Source organism: Amblyomma americanum, chromosome 8 (assembly GCF_052857255.1).
Source record: "Amblyomma americanum isolate KBUSLIRL-KWMA chromosome 8, ASM5285725v1, whole genome shotgun sequence".
NCBI classification, from domain to species: Eukaryota; Metazoa; Arthropoda; class Arachnida; order Ixodida; family Ixodidae; genus Amblyomma; species Amblyomma americanum.
The window spans coordinates 153,173,365-153,181,676 of record NC_135504.1 but is presented as its reverse complement, the minus strand read 5'-3'; positions in this window follow the sequence as shown (position 1 = coordinate 153,181,676).

Genomic DNA, 8,312 nt, shown 5'->3' with positions numbered 1-8,312 from the left:
CCAAAAGCACATGCCAAGGTCCATACGGATGCGAGTGGTGTTGGACTCGGAGCTGTCTTGGCTCAACGAAAAGGTGGCTTTGAAGAATACGTAGTTCCGTATGCGAGTTGCGTGCTCACCAAAGCTGAATCCATATATTCCATTACGGAGAAGGAATGTTTAACTATTTTATGGGCGCTAGAAAAATTCTGGCCCTATTTGTACGGCCGCCGGTTTGACGTCCTCACGGACCACCATCGCTGTGCTGACTATCGTATATTAAAGGTCCATCCGATCGTCTCGCTCGGTGGGCTGTTCGCCTTCAAGAGTTAGACATCCGCGTCATCTATCGTTCTGGCCGTAAGCGCATGGACGCCAATGCTTTGTTTCGGTCTCCCCTTCCCAGCCACGCAGCGTGCTCCTCAGCGACAGATCCTGTACTTTCGTTTCTTATCATTGCTGGTGTGCCTGCGGAGCAGCGGAAGGACCCGTGGCTTGCGTCCCTCATAGACGCTGTGTCTTCATCACCAAACGTTGCGCGTTCTAGAGCTTCACTTCCTCAAGCTCCGCCCTTTGCCCTCCGGGACGACCTTCTATACCGCCGCAAATACATGCCTGATGGTTGGCGGTGGCTTCTGGCGATTCCCCGCCATTTCATTCTGAAATTTGCGCCTCTTACCCCGCTGACTCTCAGTGTTCGCACACTTGTGCGCTGAAAACAATCAAAAGAATTTCTCAGCGTTACTATTGGCGTGGCATGTACGCCTATGTTCGAAAATACGTCCGATTATGCATCGCCGTTCAGCGGCGGAAGACGTCCGATCCCCGTGTGACCGGCCCCTTGCAACCACATCCTTGCCCGGCAGGTCCTTTCGGTGAGTTTGCGGTTGATCTTTACGACACGCTTCCCTGTACGGTCTCTGGGAACCGCTGGATTATCGTCGGTGTCGACCACCTTACCCGGTATGCCGAAACAGCCGCCCTTCCTGCGGCTACTGGCCGCGAAGTCGCTATGTTCCTGCTTCATCGTTTTGTTCTTCGCCACGGCGCGCCGCGCGAGCTGCTAAGTGACAGAGGCCGCGTCTTCCTTTCACGCGTCGTTTAAGCTCTGCTTACCGAATGCCGCATCGTACATCGAACCACAAGTGCCTACCATCCTCAAACTAACGGGCTGACCGAGCGCTTAAATCGTACTCTCGGAGACATGCTTACGATGTGCGTCACAGCAGATCAGACGAATACGCTGTCCTTCTTTTCGTGACGTACGCATACAACACCGCCACGCAGAGAACCATCGACTTTACCTCTTTCTTCCTGCTGCGTGGGCGTGAGCCGTCATCAACGATGGACAACATCTTACCATACACTCCTGACGCCTCCGAGTGGACGCCCCTCTCCGAAGTCGCAAAGCATGCAGATGAATGCCGCCAGTTGGCGCGCTCTTTTAGCTCGGAATCCCAAGGCGGCCATAAGCATCGCCACGATAACAATAACAGGCAACATGTTTTTCCTTTTCGAAGCCTAGTTTGGCTCTGGGTTCCATGCACACCACCAGGATTGTCGTGCAAATTTCACACAGATTACCACGGCCCTTATCGCGTCGCCCAACAAACGTCGCCTGTGAATTACATTGTGAAGCGGCTCAACCCCTCTTCGTACTTGCGCCATCGCGGCCGAGAAACCGTCCACGTCAGACGCCTTAAGACCTACTACGACCCGCTCTTCTTGACCTCGCCATAGGTCGCCAGTGTAGCTCCTATTCGTTCCTGGGCCACTTGTAGCGAACCATGACGGCCGCGCCTGATGCCGCATAGGCAGATCACTGACAAAGCTCCGATGAAGACGAAGCGCCGATGAAAGACGAAGCGGCGCGGCGCTGCACGATATGGCTTCGTACGGACAGGTCTTCAGCGCTGCCCGCAGTTCCGCTCGCCGTTTTGGTTCGCGCGCCGTGAGCTCCATCCCTTCTTTTACTTGCGCACAAACCCACCTTCACAAAGAATGATGGATACTGTACTCGCCGGCCTCAAATGGCAGTCCTGCCCTGACTATTTAGATGGTGTCTGTTTTTTCTGAGACATTTCAAGAGCGCTTAAACCGCCTTCATGCAGTCCTTCTAGCAGTACGTTCTGCTCGCTTCTTCCTTAAACCAAAAAAAAATGACACTGATTTTGAGAGCTGAAATTTCTAGGCCACCTTGTCAGCTCCTATGGCGTACGCCCTGGCCCTGGGAATTCTACTGCTACTGCAGTGTTTCCGACACCGACCGACAAGCACTCCCTGCGCCAATTTTTGGTCCTTTGCACTTACGACCGGCGCTTTGTAGCAAATTTTTCCAAGATCGCTCAGCCCTTAACTCGTCGAAACATGAAAGCAGTGCCCTTTGTCTGGGGCACGAACAACAAGGTGCCTTCGCGGAGCTCCAAAGACGTCTGCAGCTTTCGCCGATCTTAGATCAATTTGACGATGCCGCCACTACCGAATTCAGGAGTAAAATCAGTCAAAAGACGGAACACAGCGAAGAGACGAGGCACAGACACGACGACTGGACTAGCAACTGTGCTTTATTGAAGAAAACAATCTCCCAGGAGAAGTGGCAAAGTTTGCGCAGCTCAGTTAACAACAATCTACATCTAAAGATAAGCTGTGACCTAACGCCGTTGCGAAAGGAAGCTAAGTTCCTTCTGCATGAGGTAGATAGAAGGACTGCTGATGCAATCATCGCCTTGAATACTAATGAGGAACGCTTCGAGGATTTCGCGCTCAACTTTTTCCTTTCCTTTGCCGACAATACTAACATTGGAAAATAGCGGGTAGCAACCGCATTCCAGGCAATGTCGATGCAAGTTAGCGCCGTCAGTAGGCGACAGAGAGTTGTGGTGTTCTCTTAGTCTGTCATTAATACATCGGCCTGTTTGCCCAATGTACACTTTTTCGCAGGTCAACGGAATTTTGTAAACCACACCTGTGGGACAGTTGACGTAGCGGTTTTCATGCTGCTTCGAACAAACCGGCCGATAAGTCCTACTGGCCTAAGCTACTGGCCTAAGTACTACTGGCCTAAGCTTACGGCCACAGTGCGAGGCATGTGAAATCCTGCCGTGACTGCCAGCGAAGGAAGACGCCTCCTCTAAAACCTGTCGGCTTCCTCCTACCGGTCTATTCGCCTAAAGCTCTGCTTCAACACATGCCATATAAATTGTGCGAACAATGTGCCATCAGCGGTGCTTCCTCGTTGCAAGCTGAGGACGACGAAGTGTGTGCACGTGTGCGCTGATTACTGCCGAGTTGGCTTGTTGAGCTCCCGTATTTAACCCGGTACAAAATTCACTTTATGGTCACGTGCGTTTCTTGAAGTTGTAAAGGGGGATACGAAACAGCCGATCTTTATGCGCCACTAAACTCAACACAACACAGCACGGAACAACTGATCCAGTTTTTTTTTGTATGAGCGTATCCTCTAAGTGGTCCTTTTATCCAGCATTTAAAGACAGCCCGCGAAATCTGAAAAAAAATCCACGTGATTGCGCTTTTGCGCTACCGTAATGTAGCGCTGCCAAGCGCGACCTGAGTGATGGAAGGGTGCGCACTCACCAGCTAGAAGTGAGCAGCTGACGCCGCTCTCAGCATAAACTTCAAAATGCGTCAGTACATTCTTCCTGAACGTGGGAAGCGCGCGCAGTTATCTGCAATAAGTGATAATCAGGCCATCGACTGCCAATTCAGATGGATGTTTTATTGAGCCATCGCATAGACGAAACAAAAATGCGAGGCAAGTCTAACTTGCTTGGACAAATTTTTTGAAATATTGGAAAATTGTAAGATACTAAACATTATGGAATATTGAAGATAATTTTCCATTCTTGTGATGTCTAGGAAAATCTTCCTTCTGAAGTGTTTCCATCGACCGCATCGAACACTTAAGGCTGCCATAGAAAACTAATGGGCACACTTTTAACGATAACAAGAACGTTAATAAGAATTGTAAGACTGCCCTCGGGTGATCTGCGGGCATATTGATTGTTATTAGGAAATCTTGCATTGTACGAAAAAAAATGCATTCGTAAGTGGTTTCCCGCTCAACAGTGCTTTTGTCCAGAATTGCTGGGTATGTATTTCAACGTCGTGTATTTCAAGGTATGCTCTATATTTTTTTTATTTTCATAATTTTGCACTCCGACGAACTGCGCGGAGGTCGCTCTCTTGCGAATGGTCCGTGAGCACGTTTCGTTTGTTCAAAACAGGGTTGAGAGCGTTAGAATAAGGTAGCGCATGAACGCAGTCCCTTCGTTTTCTCATATTTCGCTGGCCTTCTTTAACTGCCGGAAAAAAGGACCACATATGAGGTTAGTTGCGACAGAAAAATGGATCGGTTGTTTATTAACAACCTCTACAACCTAATGGAACGAACGTGGCCTAAAGTGAATAATAGAAAATTTGAATTCTTAATATGAGCGGATTACCGAATTAATGAGAATTTTAAAAATACAATGAGCATCGCCAACCGACTGGAAGCAATATGTCTTTGGTGGCATTGAGCTCCAGGCAGACACTTTTTTAAATCCCTGGTTTATGTTACGTGAAACACCTTGCTGGTAAGAAGATTTTGCGGGAAAACATGGAGAACAGCTGCTGAGTTTGCTTAGCGCACAAGATAAAGGCCAAGAAAGACACGAGGCAACAATGCTGCATCTGCGCACAAAAAAAAATACAAGGAGGGGCAAACGGTGAAGTCGCTACATGGCACATGGCAACAAATGAAACATCAAAGCAAATGGCAGCATTCTAAAAACATATGCAATAAAGAGCCAAAAGGAAGGTTCACAAAAAAGGTTTAAAGAGGAGAATATCAAGCTAAAATGTGAAAAGAGGTGCCTAAAACCATTGAAAGCCAGCGAATTAGAATTACTCTATTCACACCTGACTCTAATCTTTTAGTTCATGCTTTTTTTTTAGAGTCTGTGTTTGTGGCGTCTCCTTCCTTATTTCCCATCCTTTGCGCTGTATTGAAAGGGTTCCACAATCTGGTGGGAAGTTCAGTATCCACACAACGTGCAGATAACCTCGGTTCACATTGACTTGAGGGGAAAAAATATTTCCAAGAATTCGCACTAAATTTATAGGAGTGTGCGCACTTATATTGCACTCACACTGCTCATCGAAAGATCAACAAAACCGCGTCAGCGCGGTTCTAAATTTCTAAGGATTTCACTGGGTTCTTCAACAGCAAAAATGCAAGCTGTACCAAAACAAAAGAGATTCTCTCAGAAAACTCAGAATGAAATACATTGCAGGCCAGCTGTTTTTATTGCACTCACCGTACTTTGCCACGCTGATGACCCTGAAAAGAAAGGTGCGCTTGTTTAGGAGAAGTTAAAATCTTTTCACCTTAAAGTATCCTTAAAGGGGGTGTTTCAGGCTGGCTACAATACGCTGACACTATGTAGAGCATAGGCCACCGAGTGCTGATGCTGCGTACAAGACCTCAAAAGTGAGCCGATCATTTAAATTATCATCATTATCATCAGCCTGACTACGCCCAATGCAGTACAAAGGCGTCTCGCATGTCTCTCCAATTAGCTTTCGCGAAATTCGTAATCTCATCCGCCCACGTAACTTTCTCCCGCCCCCTACAACGCTTGCCTTCTCTTGGAATCCACTACGTTACACTTAAAGAGCAGTGATTATCTTGCCTTCGAATTGCATGTCCAGCCCAAGCTCATTCCGTCCAATAGGATGTCAATAACCCCCGTTTGTTCTCTCACCCACCCTGCACGCTTCTGGTCTCTTAACATTACACCTATCCATTTTTTTCAGAGCTCGCTGCTTCGTCCTTAACTTAAGCTGAACCCTTTTCGTTAGCCTCCACATTTCTGCCCCGTAGGTCAAGACTGGTAACACAGATGTGTTGTATACTTTTCTATTGAGGGATACTGGTAAATTGCCATTCGTGATCTGAAAGAACTTGTCATATGCGCTCCAACACATTCTTATCCTTCTAGTTAATTCCTTCTCATGATCCGGATCAGAGGTCACTACCTGCCCAACGAAGACGTATTTCCTTACACACTTCGAGCACCTCGCTGCCAGTTGGGAACAGCTGTTCTCTTGAAAGACTGTTAAACATTACTTTGGTTTTCTGCATGTTCATTTTTGTACCCAACGTTCTGCTCTGCCTGTCTAAATTAATGATCATGCTTAGCGGTTCATCTCCTGTGTGGCTCAGCAAGGCAATGTCATCAGCGAATCGCAGATTATTTAGGTATTCCCCACTAACTCTATCCCCAACTGTTACCAACTCAGGCCTTGGAATACCTCCTGCAAAAAGGTGGTGAATACCAGTGGCGAGATCATGTCACGCTACCTCACGCCCTTCCTTATTGTAATTTTATTGCTGACTTTAAGGAGGACTATGGTAACTGTGCAGTTGCTATAGATATCTTCCAGTATTTTCACATAAGGCCCTTCTTCACCATGATTCCACAATGCCTCCATGCCTGCTTATTTTTAAACTGAGTCAAATGCTTCCTTGTAACCATTGAAGGCTCTATATAGGGCTTAATTATACTCTGTGCATTTATTTAACACCTGATTGATAGTTCTATTATGATTTATTGTGGAATATCCTTTTCTAAAGCCTGCCGGATCATCTGGTTGACTGAAGGCTGAGGTTTTCCTGACTCTGCGATTGCCTTAGAAAATACTTTGTAGCCAACGGGCAGTAGGCTGATTGTTTTGTAATTTTTCAAGTCCTTGCGTCTCCTTTATTATGAATTAAGGTACTGTTAGCGGTCTTTCAAGCTTCTGGTGCGGCCGAGGTCACAAGGCATTGCGCATACGGTGTGGCTAGTGTTTCTAGCACAATCTGCGATCCGTCTTTCAACAGATATGAACCTAACCGGCTGCTTTTCCCCTTTGCATTGCCTCTAAAGCTTTCTTTACTTCCTCTTTCGTTATTGACTGGATGACTCATTGCTGTGCGCTACTGTCTATCTCATTAACGTTCTGATTACATTGGCTACTGTATAGATTTGTGTAGATCTGTTCGGGTACTTTAACCATTTTATCCGTCTTGCTAATAATCTTTCCCTGCTTGTTTCCTAACGCATACATCTGTTTTTTACCTATGCCTAGTTTCCTGTTCACCGCTTTTAGGCCACCTCCGTTCTTTGAAGCATGCTCGATTCATCGATATTAGACTTGTTTATGTCGGCTACGTTGCCTTTATATATTAACTTCAATAGCTCTGCTATCCTATTCTGGCTGTAGGGTCAGATGCTCTTATGCTTTTGCGCTTACGCCTGAGCCTCGGGGCGACCATCGGTTCCTGGCTTTCGCCCGAATCCGAGTGGAACGTATCATGCAGCGGTGGTTACCTAGCAGCGGAGAGCTATCATTGCTTTGCCGTGCCAGCGCTTTCTGACGTCATGCAGCTACATTGGCCGCTGATGGAAGACATGCCCAACGGGGAACTCTGGCGCGAATATTGTCACGAATTGACTACTGCAATCCGGAGAGCAGAACGACAGCAAAAATGGCTATTAGGCTAAAATGTCGGCTAAACAAAATTATTTAGGCTGACTTGCGCCCACAATGAACCGAAAACCTCGGCGGCGGCGTACAAACAAGAGTGCTCGGCGGTCGTTGACCAGAATCCCCACTGGTCTCGGCCGTTGTCAATTTAAAGCTGGCAGCGAACTTTCAGGAAACCGCGTGCAAAGCTACTAGAACCTTCTAGAACTATCTAGAATGGGCTCCGCCGGGGTGCGAACAATCGAGCTAAATCGTGTCGCGTCTTGCATCGCAAGCAAAGCGATAAAGCGTTGTGGTGGCAGCTTTGTAGAAGGAACAAACACTACAAAGATTCGCGGCATTATTCGGCTCTCAAAGGAGCATAGACCCGGAGCTTTTAAAACAAATAAGGCGGCTAGAAAGAAACAAAAAGGATTTCGCAAAAATAAACACCGACAGTGGAAACAGCGTCGTTTAGCGCACATTATAGGGGTTTAGACGGACGGCTTAACTCCTTGTCGTACGCGGTGTCCCTAAGATGCAGTCATTTCATCAAGGACGACTTCATAGCCCAGTTCGTCTAGCTGACGAAGAACCTTGTAACGGGCCGAAATAGCGGCGAAAACCCTTTTCACTCAATCCGCGCCGGCGAATGGGCTCCAAACGCAGACTCAGTCTGCTGGCTTGTATTCCGCGTTGCGTTTTAAGTTGTAACGTTCGGCGTCGCTCCGCTGCTGGTCATTGTTCAATAATCGGGCAAGTCTTTCGGCTTCTGTGCTTTGAATGTGGGCAGGGACGTTGGCGTTATCTTCTTCGGTAAC